The sequence below is a fragment of the Stomoxys calcitrans genome, chromosome 4 (genome assembly GCF_963082655.1).
Source record: "Stomoxys calcitrans chromosome 4, idStoCalc2.1, whole genome shotgun sequence".
Classification (NCBI taxonomy): Eukaryota; Metazoa; Arthropoda; class Insecta; order Diptera; family Muscidae; genus Stomoxys; species Stomoxys calcitrans.
Window position 1 is genome coordinate 71,614,260 of NC_081555.1, and position 24,241 is coordinate 71,638,500.

General features: G+C 38.6%; 1 protein-coding gene across 1 annotated transcript in view; it reads right to left on the bottom strand.

The window, feature by feature from the left end:
• Nucleotides 1-5,971: 5,971 nt before the first annotated feature.
• The window catches only part of LOC106085523 (probable E3 ubiquitin-protein ligase HERC2), an 86,583-nt gene continuing 68,313 nt past the window's right edge, over nucleotides 5,972-24,241 (bottom strand). The window contains 1 exon segment of the mRNA XM_059368081.1: nucleotides 5,972-15,755. The gene's annotated coding sequence lies outside the window, so the exon portion shown is untranslated.

The window sequence follows — 24,241 nt, forward strand, 5'->3', positions numbered from 1 at the left end:
TTTTGAAAACGAAAAATCAAGTTGAATGAATTCTAAGAAAAAAATGTTTCTGCGTTTAGCAGGTAAAAGTGACCTTAAAAAATAGAAAAATAAATTCTGGCCCATTTTTTCACAAGCAAAAATGGTTTCCAAATCGCCATTTTTTGTAATTTGGCTGAGGAAGCTACATATATTGTATGCGGTGAAAAATTGTTTGCAAAAGTGTTTCAGGGGCATATGAAGAAGAAAAATATAAACTTGGTAAGCACGCTTTATCTGGAGAATTGGAGCATCCACTTTAACGGCAAAAATATTGAGAGCGATCCTCAAGAATGAATCCAAAGGAATTATGTTGAGTGCGCTCATATTAAAAGAAGGGAAAGCTCAAAAAATCAAGAATTTGTGAGGTGAGTTCAATCCATGGGGATCAACTGTGATAATTGTTTTCGATACAACAAGCGTGAATACCGGCAAAAAGACAGGCGTTTTAGTTTGACTGCAGCAAATGTTCGGAGAGGAAGGTAGCCTCACGCCCAAGTTCATCAGTTGCCAGCACCATATGCTGGATCGTGTACTTCTTTGTACAGGAAATGATGAATTGAAAGCAGTTCAGAAATGGTAAAACTCAATTTAAGTAAACATACGGCATGAAGTTTCTCTTCCACCTCAATCTTGTATTCCGTCACTTCATTGAGAAGAGTGAATTCTCTTTTGTAAAGTTCATGCCGATCCCAAACATCTGCAATGTATGCTGGAACTCTCGTGCCATTCTAGCTCTTCTTGTGTATATTCTGAACCCAGAACAAGATACGTAAAATCTAATCATTAATTTCTTACTCATGGACTGATCATTGGTTCAGTAGTCAATTGTTTCACGCTGAAGATTTTGAAGAACTATCTGTAGCTCTGAATGACTATCAACCAACATTGCCCGGAGCAACCAGTGCTGTGAGCCTGGGAACAAAGTTATGCAAGACTCCTGGACAACCTCCCACTAAGATTCATTCTCTCCAATGACAACGTGGGTATTTAACTTCCTTGAATGTTTGATGTTTATTTCGGGATTGGACAACCCTTGTATTGCAATCTGCCAACTGACAGCTCTATCGTAAAGCTTGACATTTTTGAGGTTATGCGTAGTCAGAACGTTTTGACATATGAGCGCTATTTGTGTTGTTTACAGTAACTTAAAAGATTCATCTCGTCCAAAAATGGAATTAAATTGTGAAGATTTTCGTGCGTTTATTTTTTACAACTTTCGACGTGGATTAACTCAACAACAGTGCATCGATGAACTTAATTAAATTTTTGGTGATGAAGCTGCATCAAGTACCAGTGTTTATCGATGGTATGGTAAATTCGACCGAGGTCGTAGTTCACTCCAAGACGAATTTCTGAAGGTCGTCCAAAATCAGTTGTTGTTCCAAAAACCACAGATGCTGTGCACAAATTGATAATGCAAGATCGTCATGTGGCCTATCGTGAGATTGAGACAACCTTAGGCATTAGTGGGGCCAGCAAACATTCGACATTGCATGAACATTTGACTGTAAAAAAAAAAATTATTCCCTTTGGATCCCACACGATTTGTCAATCGCTCAGAAAAAGGCTCGTGTCGATTGGTCGAAAGAAATGCTCCAAAAATACGAAACAACTGCCTTTTTGAGCATTCAAAACATCGATTTGATGAGTCATCCGCCGTATAGCCCTGACTTGGCATTGAATGACTTCTTTTTATTCCCGTAGGTAAAAAATAGAATTAGAAGTCAACGTTTTTCGACACCTGAAGAAGCGGTTGATGAGTTCAGAATGCATGTTATGGAGATACTTCAATCAGCGTGGCAAAAGTGTTTCGACAATTGGTTCAAACGCATGCCAGAGTGTTTCGATCTTAATGGGGAATATTGTGAAAAACAACAAAGCGATTTTCGACGATTAATATTTGTTTTTTTTTTCTCTAATCCCGAAATATAAAAGGCAACCTTCGTATGTGGCTCTAAAGCTTGTGTTCAATTTTATAACTACTTATAGTGACTTAAAGTTGTCCAAAATGCCGAAATAAAATTTTTAAAATCAATTTGTGCGTGAGGTTTTTTTATCGAACCACCTTAAGTGTAAAATTTTATCTAGATCTCTAGATTTGCCGCTCCATTGGAAACAGCCGCAGACCATCAACCGCCTAATTGATGACACCTATTACAAGTTACAGAAAATTCTTGCGGAGCCAAAATTTTTCCGCTCCACTCAAAGGTTAAAAAAAATTGCTTGAAATAGGCATGCTGTTTGTATTTCAGCAGTTCGCTGGATGATCTACTCTTTACCATGGTATCAATAATATGTTCCATGGTTTTTAGTAGAAAAGACATAAGGCTTGTAGGCCTTTGGTGTCGCATAACTTGCCTTGCCGGGCTTTGATTTAAATACCACAAAATTCTAGACAAGCTTTGAAAATTGTGGCTTGATGGGGCGCCAAATAGTCCTCCTCCTTCTGTATTATCGCCGGAGATTTCCGGAGATTCCGAGATTCCGGTATCACCGTGAGTCCCGTTGTATCCTGGGTAAAATGCGTTTTCATCAAAAGTTGAAACTTTGTCTCCGTTGTCTCTGCTCTCACTCCCATGTTGTCTACTAACGATTCCGTTTGGACATGGGTTTTTGAGAGAACGTTTTCATCTTAGCGGCATCATTAACGCCATCGACCTTGGATCAAAATTTCTCTAAAGAATAAAATGTCGATCAAATTTTCTTAAAGACAAAATTTTAATGAAATTTTTCTAAAGACAAAATTTCAATAATATGTTTCTAAGGAAAAATTTTAACCAAATTTTTCTAAAGACAAAACTTCAATCAAATTTTTTCTGAAAACAAAATTTAAAAGAAGTGGGAGCGGAAACAACGGAGGATGTTGAGGCTTTGGGTGTTGAGGCTTTTGATGAAACCCCATTTTCCACAGGATACGAAGGGACTCACGGAAACACCGGAATCTTGGAATAATGACGGTGGTCGAAGGTTTATAATAACGAAATTTATGGTGAAGGAATCCTTGAGGAGCTTCAAACCATTTAAGTCACCCGGACCTGATGGAATACTTCCGGCGTTACTACAGAAAGAGGCAGACTATCTGGCGCCTCGTCTGGCCAAAATTTTCACAGCGTGCCTAGGACTTTCATATACTCCAAAAGCCTGGCTGGAGGCAAGGGTGGTGTTTATACCCAAGCCCGGCAAGGCAATTTATGCGACACCAAAGGCCTACAGACCTATAAGCCTTTCGTCCTTTCCACTCAAAACCATGCAACGTATTGTGGACACCATGATAAAGAGTAGGACATCCAGCGAACGGCTTAGTTACAAACAGCACGCCTATGTCAAGGGAAGGTCGGTGGAGACTGCCCTGCACGAGGTTGTGCATAAAATACAATAATCGTACACACTGGCGGTATGCATTGACATCGAGTGGGCTTTTAACAATGTGCGGACCGACACACTGATCCAATCCTTAGACCAGTACCGGGTGTACCCGGTCCTTAGAGACTAGATAGATAAACCATATGCTAAGGAACAGGTGGACAAATTGTGTGTCCCATGGCATAAATATAAGGGAGAAAGTGGCACAGGGCACGCCACAGGGGGCATTTTATCGCCTCTCCTATAGGTGACCACCATAAATGACCTATTAGGGATGCTGATTGAGGAGGGATTTGAAACCGTCTGCTGCGCAGGCGATGTTATAATACTCCTAAGAAGTAAGGATTCGAACGAGCTATGCAGAAGGGCCGAAAGGGTCTTGCACATGGCATATGACTGGGCTAGACCCAGAGGTTTTAATGTTAACCCAAATAAGACTGAAATATACCTGTTAGCGAGGGGCCAATTTAACGCACTACGTTTCCTCAATAAGACGATTACGGTATCTGACAAGGTCAAATACTTAAATGTAATCTTGGACAGGAAACTGAATTAGAAGTGTCACATTCAGGAGCGTACTGAGAAGGCTCACAGATGTTAGGCACTATGTAGACGGGCCGTAGGCTCGAAATGGGGCCTGAATCCTTGGATAGTCCACTGGCTCTACATGAGCGTGATTAGATCAGTACTTACTTACGCCTCAGTAGTTTGGTGGACTGCTATGGAGAAAAAGTGCATACAATAGGTTCAGAGATTATGTTGTCTTGGCATAGGCGGAGCGATGAGGACCACGCCCACTAGGGCACTGGAGACTATTCTAGATACCGACCCATTGACATACAGATTAAGTGTGAGGCAGCCACTGCGGCTATGAGACTTAAGGCGATGGGAGAATGGATTGAGGATGGGAGCAACTCATACCATCGCGGTATAAGGTCGAGGCGACGATAGGAAACCTGGAAGGAAGGGAAGAGGTGTCCGATCGAATACCTGAGATGAACTTTGAAGTCGAGTGCGAGGCACTGCTGCCATCGGCACAGTCTTGGATTGACGGAACTTTAGTATTGCCATCTGGAAGATCGTGTTACACGGATGGATCAAAGCTAGAGGACATAGTGGGCCTGGGTGTTTACATTGAGAACCCAGGCACTGAGATTTGTTTTAGACTGCCTGACCATAATACGGTCCTGCAGGCAAAGATCCGGGTGATCACGGAATGCGTGAAGCGGTGTGGTGCTAACGCGCGCCGAGTGTGAACATCTTTACCGGCAGTAAAATTGTCATAAGGGCAATAACAACCAGGAAGGTCACGAACAGTCTTGCAGAGTAAGAAGGAGATTAACGCCTTCTCGGATGATGGCAGAGAAGGTGTTAATCCCCTTACTCTGGGCCATAACGGAGTAAGGGGCAGACGATTTCGTGGTGAACGCCAAAGGACTGCCGTCAATAAACTTGGTTAACCCGTAACCTTTCAGGTCGACGCAGTTCGAGTTAAGGGAGTGGGCGACGAATGCCCATGCAACATTGTGGAACAGCAAACCGGTCGGTTGGACGGCGAAAATCCTATGGGGGGATCCCGATCGTGAGAAGACGAGGCTATTACTGAACGGATGTAAGAAGGAGGTCAGTATAGCTAGTGGTATCATAACGGGATACATAGGACTACGAGCTCACTTATGTAAAGTCGGTGCGGCAAGTGATAGCATGTGTAGGGCATGTGGGGAAGATGATAAGACATTGGAGCATTTCCTTTTTTATTGCCTGGCTTTCGCATCCAACACATAACGGCACTTGGGTGGAGACACAATATCAGACATGAACCAACATAGGGGAGTGGTATTGAAAACAATTAAGGATTTTGTAAGTAGCGGAATTCCCAACTTAAAATTTTCTTTTTAGAGGTTACTTTATAGTTTTTGGAGCGCACAACAAGCCGATTACTGGCTCAGGTGTATGTCCATAGTGGCATGGGGTGGATTAATATATGCACCCTCTTTTTAACCTAACCTAACCTATGTTAAATAGTCTTAAATAGTGCCCTAACAGACTATTTGTTTACAACTAGTTTAAGAAAATATGGAAAGTCCCTTTTCTACTGTACTTAAAATTGAATTTTGAATAATTGTAAAATATATTTTTAATTAATATTGGGTTGGGCAAAAGTAATTGCGGATTTTTTTAAAGAAAGTAAATGCATTTTTAATAAAACTTAGAATGAAGTTTATTCAAATATACTTTTTTACACTTTTTTTCTAAAGCAAGCTAAAAGTAACAGCTGATAACTGACAGAAGAAAGAATGCAATTACAGAGTCACAAGCCGTTGAAAAAATTTGTCAACGCCGACTATATGAAAAATCCGCAATTACTTTTTGAGCAACCCAATATGTATTATTTGCTGTATGATTGCGTAGGTAAAATTTGGGATTCGGAGCGGGCTTAAGCTTGCCGTAGTGGGAGCGGAGAGCTGGTTTCAATCTTCAAACGCTCCGGCCGCTCTTCTCGGATATAGCTCTGAATCCCTTGTCAAAAAATATCTAAATGTTCTATGTACCATATCATCGAAATTACTAAATAAAACAATTGCTATTCAATTTATTTCGTTTGTTTTTAATAGGGTTATTATTTTCCAATTGAACTCAAATTCTTGTTATTTTCATTTCTACATAATGTTGAAATTGTCTTTTCTCTTTGCAAGGTTTTCATGATTTTAAACTAATTATTACATTCATAGATTTTAAATTATATATGTATTTGTGTAATTGTTTGAATTTGAAATTTAACACAGTAACATTATTTTGGGGTTATTATACTCACTTAGTATTTTCGATACTACATATTTCTATATTCATATATTTATTTTTTTTTTTTCAAATCTAAATTTCTATGTTTGCATGTAGGTAGGCATTAAATACTTTTAAAAAATATGATCCTTTAAATGTTTTAGAATAGTACGAATGTGTATATCCATAATGAAAATATATAAAACAATTTCAATTTACGAAAAACAAAATTCAAATAAAAATATGAATGAGCTAGTAATAGTGAAAAAACTCGAGGCTTTGTCATACAAAAATTTACCAAAATGCAAAAAATGCATTGCCTGCGCACTGATCCAGTAACCTACTTTTGTGTGCTGTAATTAATAACTAAGTGAATATCTAATTAGGATCAGCTAACTGTACTTGCATTGTTTAACCCTTTGAGGACCAATGGGACATGAATGTCCCATTTTGTATATTTGCTCTAAAATCCAAAAATTTGAATTTAATCGATTGAGATCCAATTAGGGCATAAAATTCCATCACAGAAATTTAATATAGTTTTCCGTTTCATTTTGGTAAGATGTTAAACACAAAAATTTGTATAATTTTTTTTTTCATTAATTAAAAATGTCTCTATTCGAAGAACTAAGATAGACCAAGGAGCTACAAAGCATCCCCTATGAGTAAATTTTTACATAAATTGATTTGGTGATATACCTTTCACTTTACACTTGCTTCGCTGGTTGGACATATACAGCTATGTTCAAATAATAGGAGTGCTACCACCTCATATTTTCACAAGTCATATTCGTTGGTGTAATAAGTAAAATTACAAATATAAGCCCATAATATATATTATATTTTTGATGCCACTGATCAAAAAAATAGAAGTATGGATGATTTGTTATGAAATTAAATACGTGATGTGAAAACTAAGTATAGAATAGTGGCAGAAAAGCTGTTTCAATTGTAGTTAATAGATTTTAAACTATAATTTCTGTAATTGTGGGACGTAGAAAATACTGTTCCAAAGATAGGCAAGAATTAACCCAAAACTACGAAAACTACACTCATAGAAATTTATTAGTAAAAACAGCAAAAATATTTGCGGTAACAGCAGAAAGTCTGCTGAAAATGGGACAGCGGTAATAAGTTGCAAAAAAAGGCAGACATTTTCTGCTGTTTTTAAATTTTAAAAAGTTAAAAAAGCTTAAATGTGTCCTAAATGTTAAAAAAAAAAATATATTCCATCATATCTTTCAATTTTACAAGCACTTGACGTAAAATTTTTCGAATTTTCTAAATTTTGCTAATTTTTGATCGAATTCAAATAACAGCGGACAGAAAAACTACCACTATTATAACTATGCTTTTAAACAAAAAATTAACTCCTAAAATTGGCAATTTTTTTTATTAATATAAAGCAAATGCCTGAATTATTGTTTAGAAGTTCAAACATTTTAAATGAATTTATTTAAAAGTTTAAAATCTTTAATTAAATATCAGCAGACAGTGTTTTTTCTGAGTGTAATCAAAATACTATGAAAAATGATCAAATGATTGCGAATGCCTCACTTTATAAAAATAGAACGAAACACTCGGACTCATTGCCGCATTTTAAATGATATAGCAAAGGGAGTCCTCAAAAAAGATTCAAGAGGGACTAAATCTGACTGTAATAATTGGTCCCACTATTCGCAAACGATTGTTATATCCTACACCACTACTGTGGTACAGGGTATTATAATTTAGTACATTTGTTTGTAACACCTAGAAGGAAGAGAGATAGGCCCATTGATAAGTATACCAATCGACTCAGAATCACTTACTGATTCTGTCTGTCCATGTACAAAGTACAGGTCGCAGTTTTCATCCGATCGTCTTCAAATTTGATACAAACATGTTTTTCGGCATAGAGATGAAGCCTATTGAAATTGGAAAAAATCGGTTCAGATTTGGATATAGCTCCCACATTTACAGGGTAAGTGTAGGGAATTATACAGTCGGCACCGCCCGACTTTTGCTCTTGCTTACTGGTTGGAAAATAATTTATGCACAAAAAGTCCAAGAATGGTACCATTGCTAACCAAGAAGTTAGTAAGTTCGCTAAAGAACCTATCGATTGGCCGATTGAAAAAATGGAGCAACATATTGGGGACCAACATACGTAAAATTTTATTATTTGGTGGAAAAGGGTTTAGAAAGACGTCCTTAGGCCTGCCCAATACATAATATAAATCATAATTTATAAAAAGACAGCCAAACATGGTGGGGAAAAAGTATTGGTACGTTGAAGTTATTTTTTTAACAACGCTATGGGGCCAATAGTGAAGTAAGAGACATCATGGGTATGTTACAACTTTGGAGCAAGTAATGCTAGTTTATGCAGACTGGAATTTGCTTTTGAAATTGGTATTCTAAGAAGTAAATGGCCGGAAACATACTAGTAAAATGACAAGGGGTGGTTTTAAGTCAATGGGGCTCAGTTTAATTCGTGACCAGTTCAGTCTCCTGACCTCAATCCCGTAGGACTTTTATGGGGAGATATTGAAATTTGTATTGCAGAGAACCGACGACTAAATGCGGAAGAGCTATGGAACGTAAGCGTAATACCTGACCAAAAATACTTGTAAAACTATCCCTGGACCACTCTGTAAAGAGATGCCAGGATCTTATTAAGACTTCATGCATCGTAGATGTGCCGAAGTCATCAAAAGGAGGGTATTACTTTAGGCATAGGCATCCTATTTTTTTGAATAGCTAATTTTGGGAAAAAACGTGTATTCAAGGAAATATTTTAAATTGTCGTAGCTTTTATTAATTAGTTTATTCCCATAAAATTTAGAAAATTACGTAAAAAAAATAATAAAAATATATTTTTATCAAAAATTTGTTCTTAAGAGCAGCGCACTTCTATTATTTGGAATACAACTGTTGCCCATGGTTATAGATGAGGTTTTATCCAGTTTATATAAAAATTTTCAGGGCTCTAGATGTCCTAGGGGCATTTATGGTCCGATTTTCAAAATGTTTGCTATAAAATGAGGCCAAAAAATACACTTTTGCGAAAAATAAAATTCAAATTGAAAATATCATAGTACCAAAACTACTAAAGATATCGTTCTAATTTTTCACAAATTTGTAGATGGATTTCTAAAAAATTAGTACAAATATTGGCCACATTTCTTGATAAAAACACCCATAATACCCACACTGGGGAAAGATGTTAGCAAAATTGGCATATTTTAGTAAAATGTCGATGTCCTCAATCGTTGGATGGCGCAAAAAAATGCTTGGAATTAGTAATTACTTGGGCCAATGAAAATATCTTATTAAGTTGGGGCCTCAGTCTGGCGTTTTGAGAACTCGAAGGGGTTTCCCCATTTTTTTGTTAAAATGTGCCAATATTGTACTTTACAGATCTCCTATTAGAGTTAACACAATTTATAAAAATTACACTTAAAACGCATCTACATTAAGTCTTCTGTACTGTAACAATAAGCAAAATTGATAGTGCTGGGCCAAATTTGCTGTATAAAGACGAAACAATGAAATTAACTTTTTTTGCCAAAAATTAAATTTTTTCACATTTTTGTATTTGTAACTCGCATAACTTTTAACTGGGGAATCAGACCTTAGCATATATCGCGAGAAAAAATAGTAAATTTTATTAGCTTTCTAAATCAGTTAAAGAATTTTAAATCGGTGCAGAAATGCTTTCACAAGCATAAAATAAAAAAAATTGTTAGTCAAATTTCTTAGACACTATAAAAGATATCCCGCGCATTTAGGCCTGTTTTTTGTAGGACTTTTTAAACACCTTCCTGCAAAAAAAATTTGAAAATGGGACCATAAATGCTCTTTTGACAGCCCGAACAAAATTTTGTAGAGCCGAGGTGACCAACACCTCAGCTATAACCATGCAAAATTTAATGAAGATATCTCTATCTACTCCAAAGTAGCAAAAAAAAATTTGAAAATGGGACCATAAATGCTCTTTTGACAGCCCGAACAAAATTTTGTAGAGCCGAGGTGACCAACTTTGAAGGCCCACCAATGGGCCCCTGGGGCATCTGAAATTTTGCATATAAACTGTATAACACCTCAGCTATAACCATGTAAAATTTCATGAAGATATCTCTATCTACTCCAAAGTAGCAAAAAAAAAAATTGAAAATGGGACCATAAATGCTCTTTTGACAGCCCGAACAAAATTTTGTAGAGCCGAGGTGACCAACTTTGAAGGCCCACCAATGGGCCCCTGGGGCATCTGAAATTTTGCATATACACTGTATAACACCTCAGCTATAACCATGTAAAATTTCATGAAGATATCTCTATCTACTCCAAAGTAGCAAATTTATTTCCACTTATTTTCTTTCCATCCCACTGTGAGTTGTCCCTTTCGCTCTCAAAGGTAAATAAATGGGTAAAAATCTGCTTTTGACTTTTTCCTATATATGATTTCACATTATGTCGGCCCATTTAGTTCTTTAAATAAACATAGCCCCGAATTTGCTTTGTGAGCCTCCAGATAACTCATTTTTATTGGATTTGGACGATTTTTGTTTTATGAGTAAGTTTACAGTGAGCGCCAACATAAAGTGTACAATAGTCATACTTTTACAGACCAAATACCTAAAACTTATCTTCAACATTGAATAAAACGTTGTTTCAGGAAGAAAGTAAATTATTTTCGTGTTTCGTATAACTAAAAAATTTAAAGATGAAAGAAAAATTTTTGTAATCAAATGTTTTTCTACACTTCATTTTGACACTCACAGCAACAAATCACGCATGAATTATTCTTATGGTGTTTCATCTCTGGCAATCTAAAAAGAATACACGATACGATTTATTTTGAATTCTACGCAATATTCAAAAACACTTTTCTACCCAAATATTTTCCTTTGAGAACGAATGGGAAATATATGTTCCGTGATTTTTTCATAGAAGGAGCAACATTTTTACCGTTTTGGCAACACTCTTCTTAGTAAATAGGAATATTCTAAGAACGAATATGCAAAATAATCAAAACTTTATCGAGCAGTTAATTCTTGGTCCTCAAAGGTTTAAAAAATCGCAAGTCCTCCTGAATTTAGAAAATTACATTGTTTTCGGAAAATTTTGCAGATTTTATTACTTCTCAAAGTAATACTGTGTCATGAAAGTATCGATATGACTGAACCCCGCTGTCCACATTCAGACGATGCTCAAGGGAAACAATAGAGTTGGTTACCCTACCTTCGCCGATCAACGCCATCGCTCTGGAGGACTTTGGAGCCACCGCCCATACATGGGTGTTATGTTTCATCTTAGGCTTGATGTAGGTTGCATAAATATTGAGAAGATCCGAAGAATTGAAATGCTTTTTGAGGCAACCGCAATTGAATGCATCTTGCGAAACTTCATCATGAACAACAGTTATCATATTGTATCATCATTCGTATGATATCAACCGCATTTGATTGCTCAACATATTTATACATCTATACAGACACGAACATGGTTTCCCAACATCCATCCAAGTATTGAGGGACATATTTTCTAACAACAATAAGTGCTCCCTGATTTAAGTTTAAGGTCAACGATTGTCCAAAGTCTGAAATACGTCTCTCCTTACGTAAAATCTGTGATTCAAAGACCATTTTGAAAATCATTCCAAAGTTTACAAATAGAACCAATAGCATTTTTCTTAGCAGTAATTAAACTATAAAAGAACAACTATATACCCCCGTTTACACTGCTCATTAAGGCTCTCGTCAGCTGATTTCATACAGGGAAAACAGATGATCGAGCCATTAAACGGGGTTTAAACATTTAACATACTGTTCTTTTTTGCCCTTGCTTTTTATCTAACCTACGAGCAAGGAACTCGTAGACATTGAAACTCAAATGTTAATAATGGGTCAATGCAAACCCAACTTCAGTCACGTTTGCTAATGGGCAAATTTGTTATAGAAATTTCCTTTTCCGTATTGTATTGCAGACATGTTTGCAATTTACTTAGTAGGGGAACTTTAAAACACTGATATTGAATAAAAGTGACAAAGACTTTTTACTTTATAATAATTTTTATTTCATGGTTTTATCTCCTGGCAACGCAACTATGGTTGAGTTGCAATCCATAGTCGTCCCATAAAATAACTTAAAAGTTTTCTGTATCGTGCCCCCTGTATTATTTATGCACTCACATATGTATATGCAACTGATAATTGCACATGTTCGTCCTTGTTGCGTCTTCGCCCGTGCCGGGATTGAAAAGAACACCGGACGCTTGTTCTGTTCGGTTTACCAGAACCGTCTCAATCATCGGTTAGTGTCGGTGAGGTGTAACCGATGCATGGAGTGGGTGCATTTCCGATCTTGTTCTGGCCGTACGTCACTACGGGAATATAGTCCCACTGAATATGTTGCAGCGTGCTGTGCGAACATAGACAGCAGTGGGGCACAAGCGCCATCGTCGTCACCTTCGTCATCGGACTTTGCGACCCGTGCGGCAATAAACGCAGCAGCACCACATCCCCAATATTGCCAGGCCAGTGCCGGGATGTGTTTCATTTTTACGATTGAATTGCAACGGACCCCGAGGAAAGATCGACGAGAAAGTAGATTTTATGAGTCGGAAGAACATGTAGGATGCAGCGATCCATAAAACAAAGCTGATAAAAGCCATCAGAAGAAGTTCTATTGGGACGGCTTCAGAGAGTACTCCAATCGAAGCTTCAGTGAACTGACACTGCCGGTAGGCGGGGTGACAGGACCTCAGGCGACGTAACATTGACTGATCCATTCAACCATCAATTTATTGTGCATCCCAAAAGTGACAAAGCTAGGAGGACAGCCATTCGTCGCATCCGTGGTCTCCGAGCCGGCATCACAATTTACCGTGGACGGGAGGCTGTGTTTTGTTTCGACTTTCAAATCGATTCATAACTTGATGTAGTTCCCATATAAACCGATCGCCCGAATTGGCTTCTTGAGCCTCTAGCGCTACAGCCATGACAAGTACGAGGAACGTGCATTAGCAAGTGTCATCCTGCAGTCTTATTAATTTTGCAGGGATACCAAACTAAGTCATGGCTTGAAATACTTTTGAACGTATAGAGCTGTCGAAAGCGGCTTTGTAGTCAATAAAGAGATGGTAAGAGTTGACCTGTGGCAAGTAAATATTACCATAATCAGGGATGGGTTCTGCGGCATCCTCATATCCTCAGCACACTATATGCATCAGTTACCAGATTTTCTTCTTTGTCTCTGCAGGAGGATGTGCTTGCACCATACACAGAAAAATATCACAAATTTTTTTTTCAATTAAAAAATTAATTGAGAATAAAAATTATTTCAATTAAAAAATTAATAGAACCAATCATTTTTTAATTGAATCCGAATTTATTTTATTTATTAAGATCGTGATTGAAATGTAGGCAATCATATAAAAATTAATTGATTCAATCATTTTTTTAATTTCAACCTTTTTCAAACACGATCGTGATTGAAATTTTTGACAATTCCAACTAAAAAATTTTTTGATTCAATCATTTCTTTTTCATTTGGAAAAAAAATTTCCGATCATTTAGCTCGTCTCAAAAGAGAAACAAACAAAAATTGTGAAATTTAATGATCTTCGCCCTAACAGGCAAAAAAACTTAAAAACAAAAAAATTCGGCAGAGCCCGGCCGGGATTCGAACCTGGGCGTTCGAAGCCATCAATGGAACTTCCAACAGATACTCAGAATCATGTACACCATGAAAGCAGTGTAATTATCGAAGAAAAAAACTGTCCTTACACGAAAACACATGCATTGGGAAAAAGTACAGCTAATAGACAAGGTTATCGTGCGTGGTTAATGTAGTAATTGTATCCTAGAGGCGTTTTTGCAATAAATACGGTTCAAATACAACATATCAACGCACGGCCCTTGAAGCCATCACACCTAATATGGTTGAAAAGTTTTCTAACCAAAGACGAAACGCGTCCCATAGTGGTGGTTGGTGTGTGTTGCTATCTCTGGCTTTCCTTTTTTATTTGTAAAGAAAATCACCGATCATTGAGCTTGTCTCGAAAGAGAACGCATTTTTTTTTATTTGAATCTGAACTTTTTTTACTACGATCGTCATTGACATTTTTGGAATTTGCAATTAAAAAATTATTTGATTATTTTGTTATCCCCTCCTAATCCTGGTGACATTTGTGATAAACCACATGTCCTATGACGGTGAGCATTAGATGTTAATTGAAAAATAAATGGTCAATATAAATATGGAGGAGCAAAAAAAATTTTGCCGGAGCGGAGCGAAAAAAAAAGATGAAAACATATGCAATTTAATACAGAATTTAACATTTCTATAACAGATATGGCCGTTGGCAACATGCTATTATTCCTCAAACAGAATGTCAAAATTAATAACATGTGGTGTAAACTTTTTTGGTTTATTTTCATAACTCTCATGATAAACATTTTGAAATGTTGGCACTCTAATCGCTTGGTTATCTTAAGTTGTTTCTGTGGGCGAAAGTGAAACTCGCAAAAATCCCATTGAGGAAACTGACGATTTGTTTGAGGACACCATGTACTCAAGACTGTTACTGACTTTCAAAAGACATCAACAAAAACTTAAAAAATGATCATGTCAACTAGATAAAAAAAAGAATATTAAAATTGAAATGTCTGTCAATCAGGCGGCAAGGGTTGTTTCCTGACCACGTCTAGAGGGAGACTAAACGGATCCCATGACAAGATGTGCAGTCAATAAATAATCACCCTACTATATAATGGTCTTTCCCAAATATCCCACAATGATCCATAGAATAAAAATATAAACTTAGTAAAAAAAAATGTGTATACGTATGTATGTAGTATTTTATTAAAAAAAAAACAATAATTTATTAAAATTAAATATTCATGGTAATGTCACACTCTAGTTGTATGAATTTCAAAAAAAAAATGATATTTGTTAACTATAAAATAATTAAAAATATACAGCTAGCTGTGGAAAGAGAAAACAACACTAAACTATGTACTAAAATATTCTTGTATGTACTCTTCGATTTATATCCATAGAAACACTCAATTACAATTTAAATAAGAAAAAAAACGTATAAATATATATGTAGGGATGTATGTAAATTCAATCATGAGAATAACTTATTTAATTTTTTTATTGAAGTAGTAGTAGTAGTATTATCATCTATTAGTTAATTTAACTTCTTCTATTTTAAATCATAAGTTACAATGAGATTGACAAAATGGGGATATATAGGCATTAGTCATTAGACTCTTAATGGAAAGACATTCATTATTGTAGGTATGTCGGTAGAAGAAGAGATTTTGTAAGTAATACTAAAGCGGAAGGGAAAATAAATAATCTGTTAATAAAAAAATAATCATGAAGATACTAAAAATAATTATTAAAAAAACAGCAGGAAGTTGTCTTCTAAAGCTAAAATCAAACCTTTTTATTTAGTTGTTCATTTTTTTGTAATGATGTTTTTGTATTTGTTTAATTTTTCAATAGTTATGCGAACGGTGAGCGGGCTGTGTGGTTGCTAAAACATTTGTTGTATTGTATTGCGATGCATTTGCCAACTCTAAGCAAATATGGTGCTGAAACGATAAAAAAAGACAAAGATTTATTAAAATTTTTACATTTCTAAAGAAAAATAATACGAATAGAAAATATCGGGACTATTCTAGGTTATCCATTCCCCTTCACCATTTGAACAACTTGCGATTATCACGCGAATTGAAAAATGTTTTAATCATAAGAGTTTTAAATACAACTTCGCCACAAGGAGTGGCATAAAAAAACTAATTGTATTTGAGGAAAATTAACTTTAAAAATGTTTTAATCATACAAGTTCTGAAATAGAACTACGTCACATGGAATTCATTTCGGTATTTTATTAGCGTGATAAAATTTTCTTCAAAGCTAGCACAAATTCAGCCAAATCGGATAAGAATTGTGCCCTCTAGGGTCTCAAAAAGTATAATAGGGAAATCGCTTTATATGGGTGCTATATAAGATTAGGTTAGATTGGAAGGCACGCGATTAACAACCTCGGTTACTAACAGCTTCATTCGGAGACCAAGGACCATTGTGTGTGAGTAGAAAAAAAGAAGAAGGAGAAAAAAATAGATAAACATACACTACATAATGATACAAGAAAGCAATAAGGTAAAGGAAACATGGAAAATAAATCGATATGCAAAATTGCGCTTTCTAGGGGTTTAAGACGTCAGATGAGGAGATCGGTTTATATGGACGCTATATCCGAACATGAAACGTTTAAGCTCATTTACAATACCTAACGACCAATATCGATTAGAAGTATTAGGTCTGTTCGCGTACTTTTCCAGTACAACATTTGCCAATAACAATTTGCAGGAGAGTAAGAGCCATGTTACTTTCTTTAAAAAATTTGCAAGCAAAAGTACGCGAACTTGTTGTTTTGTTTTGGTTGTTTTTTTTTTATTTGCTTGCCTAAGAATACATTTGTTTTTAAATAAAAAATGCTGGCGATACTTGTGGGGTATTTTCCTTAGATAAACGTCAATTTATCGACGCGAGAGTGACAAAGATAGAGGGGGAGCCATTTGTAGTATCCGTGATCTCTGTGCCGCTGGACACGGGCAGAGGAAGTCGTACAGTCCGATCTGTCTTCTTCGCATGAGGGACTACTCCTTCCGAACTTTCCGTTGGACAATTTCCATTCGCCGAGCATCAGCATGCACTTCGAAGGCTTCATAGGACTACAACTTCTTTACATGCCATCACCGTACACAAAAGTAGAAACAACGTTCTCAAGTCCCTTGTCGGTAGCACTTGGTGTGTTGACAAAGGAACCTTGGACTAATCACCTAATGCTTCTGGATATTGTGGCTAGAAAAATTGCTGCGACCACTGATGTGAGGCTAAGGGAGGCTTCTATTTGGTCATGTATCGGCTAAGGACACTGTGTTTACATTGAAGATATGTGTATCCGTTGGCAGACTTATTTGCACTAATTTTTTCCAATCCCACTGTGCGTAACTTTTAATACCATGGCAGCATCTTCCCTCCTTAATAAATTCTAACGAACAATGTTGACTGCCTTGAATCTTCATTTAAACTAAATAAAAGTGAAAAAAACTAAATAAAAGTTTTACCATTTAAGGAGTTCTGCAAAGATCGAAATAAATGGTAGTCTGATGGTACAAGGTCAGGGCTATATGGTGGATGCATCAAAAGTTCCCAGCCAAGCTCACTTAGTTTTTGGCGAGTGACCAAAGATGTGTGCGGTCTAGCGTTGTCCTGGTGGAATATGACACCTTTACGATTGACCAATTCTGGTCGCTTCTCCTTGATGGCTGTATTCAATTTGGCCAATTGTTGACAGTAAACTTCCGAATTAATCGTTTGGTTCCTTGGAAGCAGCTCAAAATATACCACACCTTTCCAATCCCACCAAACAGATCGAATTCATTGCGTTTAAGGTGCATATCACAAGCGTTGATTCGGTTTGTTAAATGAATTTCTTTCAATACATGTGGTACCCATATTAAAATTGACGCCAAACAAACAAATGTAAACAAAATTTCGCGCACTTTTTTTCTAAAGCAAGCTAAAAGTAACAGCTGATAACTGACAGAAGAAAGAATGCAATTACAGAGTCACAAGCCGTTGAAAAAATTTGTCAACGCCGACTATATTACTAGTATATTACCGACAATTACTTTTTGGGCAACCCAATAGAAATTCGATTTTCTTTTGTATCACGGCAAGTGATTGGTAAACAAGGCATACGTTGAACACATTTTTAATTGTACGAATAAAATTTTTTTTAATAGTATAAATTGTGTGTTTAATAGTATAAATTCGTGGTAGTGTACTGTACGATTCATATTTAATATAAAATGGGTGATTTATTTTAAGAGCTATAGGAAAGTTTAAAAAAAATCATAAAATTCAGAAAAATGAATGAAATCTTCATTTGAATCGATAATACCGATCCATATAATTTAATGTTTGAAGATTATTTCATGCAAATGTTGACCGTGACTGCGCCTCAAATGGTTCATTCGCTGAGTCCAATTTTGGCATACTCTTTCCAACATTTCGGCCGGTATTCACGAATAAATGCTTCAACATTGTCTTCCAATGCGTCAATTGAAGCGGGCTTGTCTGTATAGACATGAGCTTTAACGTAGCCCTACAAAAATATTTTAAAGGCGTTAAATCGCACGATTTAGGCGGCCAATTGACCGGACCTGAACGTAAAATAAAATGTTCATCGAACTCGCCTCTCATGCAAGTCAAACTCTTGCAAAAAAGTTGGATATCATCTCACGGTAGCGCTCACCATTCACAGTTACTTTACGATTCGCATCATCTTAAAAGAAGTATAGTCCAATGATGCCACCAGCCCACAAACCGCAACAAACTGTGACTTTATCTGGATGCTTCTTCTTCTGCAGGCGGATCTTCACTCCAAAATTTTGCTTATTTACGTACCCATTAAGCCAAAAATGAGCTTCGTCCATAAAATGGAACTTTTTTAACAGAGCACACATTTTGATAATAAAATTCAATAATTTGCGATCGTTGTTCGTTTGTAAGACGAATATAGACCAAATTGAAGATGTTTGACAGTGAAACAAAAACGAAACGTGCATGAGCTGTTTAAACCAGTGTTGCCAAAAATATATAATAGCGAAAAAATCACCCTTTATTTCATATATAAAGACTTGCTTTAAACAAAATGCCAGAACTGAAAAAAATTATTAAATTTTGGCCGCTTTATTTAGGTAAAACGCAAAATGTACACATTTTTGAAAACAAAAATTCAAATCGAGATTATCATAAAACCAAAAAAAAATATTGTTCCAATTTTTCAGTATTTTGTAGGGGAATATCTCCTTTCCAGTTTTTCGTAAAAAAGTCAATATTGTACTCTACATATCGTTCCCTTACCGCAAAAAAAAGATTTTCTGATTTTCAGTTTTTAACAGCAATTGATAACTCGACTGTTGTTGTTGTAGCAGTTTATTGTGTACTATCTTTCGTCTGCTTGATTCTGTTGAGTGTCAAGACCCAGGAACTCCGCGACTAAGATGGGGTGCGTCCACAGGGATGTGGGTCTGAGTCGAGTGGGTCTGGCCGGGCAGTTAAACAGGTGACGTGTATCGTGCGGTCCCTGGTTACAGTCGGGACATACATCTTGCACGTCGGCATCAATCCTAGCTCTGTGGGAATTGAGGCGGCTGCATCTGCCGGAACGTAATTGAGCCAGAATCACTCTGGTTTGCCGGGGGAGGTCGATTTCTTCGGGTGCAATGGGTGGCGGTCGTACTCCAAGGACTACATTCACCCGGTAGCCAGTTAACGCGTCTGCTACCGTGTCTGCATGAATGTTGTTCAGACCCGCTTGATATGCCGCTTGATCTAGAGGTTCTCTCTTGTAGCGCTGGACCTCACGCTCTAGATCATGTAGATCTACCTTAAGGCTTCTGGGCGGTGGGTATCTATCCACAAGATGATGATTTGGATGATTTCTGCGATAACAGCCCAAAAGGTATTGCTTAGACAGCATGTAGTTATGTCTTCGCACTGGTAGGATCTTTGTCTCCTGGTGGAGGTGGTCCACATGAGAACTAAGGAGGCAGCCCGTCGCAGTTCGGAGGGCGGCATTCTGACAGATCTGAATATTATTCCACTGCGTGTCACAAAGCTGACGTGACCACACTGGCGCTGCATAACTTACCACAGACCGGCCAATTGCTTTGTACGTGGTCAACAAGGTTTCTTTGTCTGCACCCCAAGTGCTGCCAGCGAGTGACTTGAGGACCTTGTTTCTACTTTTGACTTTATTGCAGATTGCTGTGGCATGTGGGGAGAAAGTGTAGGAGCTGTCAAATGTGACGCCAAGTATTTTGGGACACTTGATGGTCGGAATCAATTCTCCATCGACCATCACAGTCAGCTCAGAATTCACCTCACGCGTATTTGTAGTGAACAGTGTGGCTGAAGATTTGGTGGCGGATATCTTCAGATTTCTTGCAGCGAAATATGAGGCAAGCTCGTTGAGGTAGACGTTCAACCTATCGCAGATGTCATCAATGGGTGGGGGGCCTGATGCCAAGATCGTACAGTCGTCCGCATATGATACGATCTCTATGCCGTCTGGAGGAGGTGGGATGGAGGAAAGGTAGAGGTTAAACAGAGCCGGAGATATCACCCCGCCTTGGGGAACTCCCTGTTTCACTCTACGGTGTTTTGACTTCTTATCCCTAAATTCCACAAATGACTGGCGGCCACACAGATAATTCGCGACCCAACGTTTAAGGCCTGGCTGGAGGGACGTGTTGGCGATGTCCTCAAATAATTTGGCATGGCTGACCGTGTCGAATGCCTTCGATAGGTCCAATGCCACGAGGACCGTCCTATCACATGGCCTGGGTTGATTGAAGCCACGGCAAATGTGTGTGGTGATGGCATGCAAAGCTGTTGTTGTGCTGTGCAGTCTCCGAAATCCGTGTTGATGCTCGGCGAATGGAAATTCTCCTACGAGGCTCGGGAGGAGTAATGCCTCAAGCGTCTTAGCCACTGGTGAGAGAAGGGAGATCGGTCTGTACGACTCCCCCAAACTCGGGTCTTTACCAGGCTTCAGTAGCGGGATCACTCTGCCCATTTTCCAGACATCGGGAACTATAAGAGTGTTCAATGACAGGTTAAGGACAGTGGTAAGGTACTCAACTCCAGGTAAATCCAGATTCTTCAGCATCAATGTAGAGATTCCGTCGGGGCCCAACGCCTTGGAAGATTTGGCGCCACGGATGACATTCGTAACTTCGCCCACGGTAAATTGTGATGGCTGTTCATCGGCTCGGAGACCACGAATACGGCGAATGGCTCTCCTCCTTGCCCTGTCTCTCTCGGGATGCACGATAAATTGACGGTTGAACAACCTGGCGCATCTCTTCGGATCAGTCACGGTTAACTCGCCAAAAGTGACTGAGGTCCTGTCGTCCCGTCTACCGGGGTTCGAGAGAGACTTAACAGTGGCCCACAATTTGCCTGCACCGGTGCCTAAGTTACATTGCTCCAAGTGTTCCAGCCACAAATTCCGCTTATGTTCGTTGACTACCCTGTTTATTCCCAGATTCAGCTCGCTGATTCTGGGGTTAGCGGGGTCCATAGCACGAATCCCATCACGCTCGTCTGCGAGTACCACTGCTTGCGCCGGGAAATTGGGTCGCACTTGCGGTATTCGACCGGCTGGTATAAAGCGAGCGGCTGCTGCGTTGATGATGTCTCGGAATTTCCTCTCGGCCACAAGCACATCAGAGGGGGGTGGCAGTTCATTGAAGCGGCGATTGGTATACTCTCTGAAGCCAGTCCAATTGGCCTTCTTATAGTTGATGAACGATCGGCGCTCAGAGGTTATGAAGTCGGGTGGTCGGTCGATGGTGAGGATTATGGGGAGGTGGTCTGACCCCAAAGAGATGACGGCTTGCCAGGATACGTCACTCAGGAGATCAGGGGATGCGATTGAGATGTCTGGCGAGCTGCTGCACCTCCTCGTAATCCTAGTGGGGGCCTCCTCATTCACCGTGCAAAACGTGGAGCTATCTATCTGCTCTGCCAAAGCTATGCCACGCTGGTCGTTGCCTAGGGGAGAATGCCATGACGAGTGATGTGCATTGAAATCCCCCAGAACCAGACGACTATGGCCAGATAGCAACCCACTTATGTCGGGGCTGTAGGCCTGGCCATTAATCGGGACACAGCTGCCAACCGGCGGTATATACACGTTGTATATCTCTATCTCGGCAGTACCAGACTTGACTGCTACCCCCATACATTCCATGTATGGGTCACTAGCGTCAAGCGCAGGCGAGATAGGTCTATACTGCACGGAATGGTGTATAACGAAGGCCAATCCCCCACCTCCATTCCTTGAGCGATCCTTACGTAGCACATTGTAGCCGTGACAACTGTGCAAGCTGCAGGTGTTAGTCAGCTTTGTCTCCTGGATCGCTGCGACCGATATGCTCTTCCGACTCATAAAATCCACAATCTCGTCAATCTTGCCTCGCAGTCCATTGCAGTTTAACTGCAGGAACGATACATTTCCCGACACTGGCCTGGCAATAGTAGGGCTAGGGTGCTGTCTTTGCATAAATTGCCGTACGGGAGAGGTCGGGGGGGTCACATAGTCCGACGACGAGGACGCCGAAGGCGACGACGGCGACGCTTGTGACCCACTGCTGGCTGTGTTCGCACAGCACCTAGCGACATAGCCAGTATGACTATACTCCCGTAGCGAAGTTAGGCCAGAGCAAGAACGGAAATGTACCCACTCCAAGCACCTGTTACACCTCACCGACACTGACCGATGATGAAGGCGGTTCTGGCAAACGGAACAGAACCAGGGTCCGGGGTTCTTTTCAATCCCGGCACGGATCAAAAGCATACGGAGAAGGCACTCCGGGATGTGCCTCTCCCATGACGAAAAAAGACGAACACGTACACTGAGGCGGCAGCCCTTGCCGATGAAGATTCCATCGGGTCAATCCGGTACGTACAACCGGCTGCCATGGGATTGGGATTAACTCGACTGTCTCCACCTTCTGTTCAAATTTTGTGCCGATAATAATAACGGCTTATGATTTTACAACAAATACAATTTTAATGTAAGTGCCATATTAGTTTGGAAGATAAGTTCTGTCACAGCGAAGGGCACTTTCATTATTTTCGCCAGTCACAAATAACTCAAACAAATTAAGCAATAATTGCGAAAAATCATAATGAAACGTTTTATATTTGGAAGTAGAGTACGAATCGGTTGTTTAAAAGTATGGCTAAGTATCTGAGGGGCGCCCCACCCTTGAGCAAACCGCCAAAGGGGAATATTGGCCGACCGGGACAATATTGGAAACTAATTTAAAGTCTTTGGAAGTACAGTGGTCACCAATAAACCCATATTGGTCATCCAGGACATTATGGGACGCAAATAAAAGGCGTTCGGAAGTAAAGTACGAAGGTCATACAAATTTGGGGACACCCAAAGAAACTCCCAAGACGGAATTATGGCTCCCAAGGCGGAAATATGGGTATAGGATTTAAATTAAATGACTTTGGTAGAGTATTAAGGATTTGATATATTTAGAGCGAAAGGAGCGGCCCAGTTTCGGCCACTTCACACCTCCGGTTTTGAGGTGTCAAAAACAACTCTGTTTCAAATTTTGTTGATATCGGTTATTAAGTACAATTTGGGCCCATTGTTTCTAGTTTTAATCGCAGATCGGTCTATACGGCAGCTATATAAAAAAAAGCCCGATCTGGATCATATAAAGAGGACTATAACACAAATCTCTGTTTTAAATTTCAGCTAAATCAGATAACAAATGCTCCCATTAAGGGCCCAAGAACTTATATTTGGAGATCTGTCTATATGGCAGATATATCCATATATAGTCTGATCTGGGCCATATTCGGCCACGCTTTATACAATTCACTGTTCCAAAATTTAGAGGAATCAGGTAATAAATGCGGCTTTTATGAGCTTCAGACTCTAAAGCTGAAGATCCGTATATACGACAGCTATATGTGACAGCGAAAAAGATGAAGTGCCAAAAATACCGTTATCTTCATTTAAATGCACAAAATTTTTGACCACTATATGCATCAGCCAAAAAAATGATACATATGCAAAAATTATATTTCAATCTAAAATATGCTATGATTTATTAAATAAAAACCGTCTCCTGTAAAGTTTTGATTCTGGCACTTACATCTTTTTGGCGGTTAGGGGACGATATATCCTACTAGAGTTAATACAAATTATTAACAATTTCATTTAATATGCCTCTTTACAATATAATAATCTAAATTGAGAGCTTTAGGTCAATATTTAGTTATAGAGACGAAACATTGAAATTACCTTTTTGATTTGTAACTCTCAGAAATTTTGACTGAAAGTCAAATCTTGGCATATGTAATGCGACAAATATAGTTTTCAGTTATCCAAATCAGTTGAAAAATAAAAATCATTTAAGAAATGGCTTCACAAACAACAAGCTAAGCGACTAACCTCTGCGAAAATTTCGGA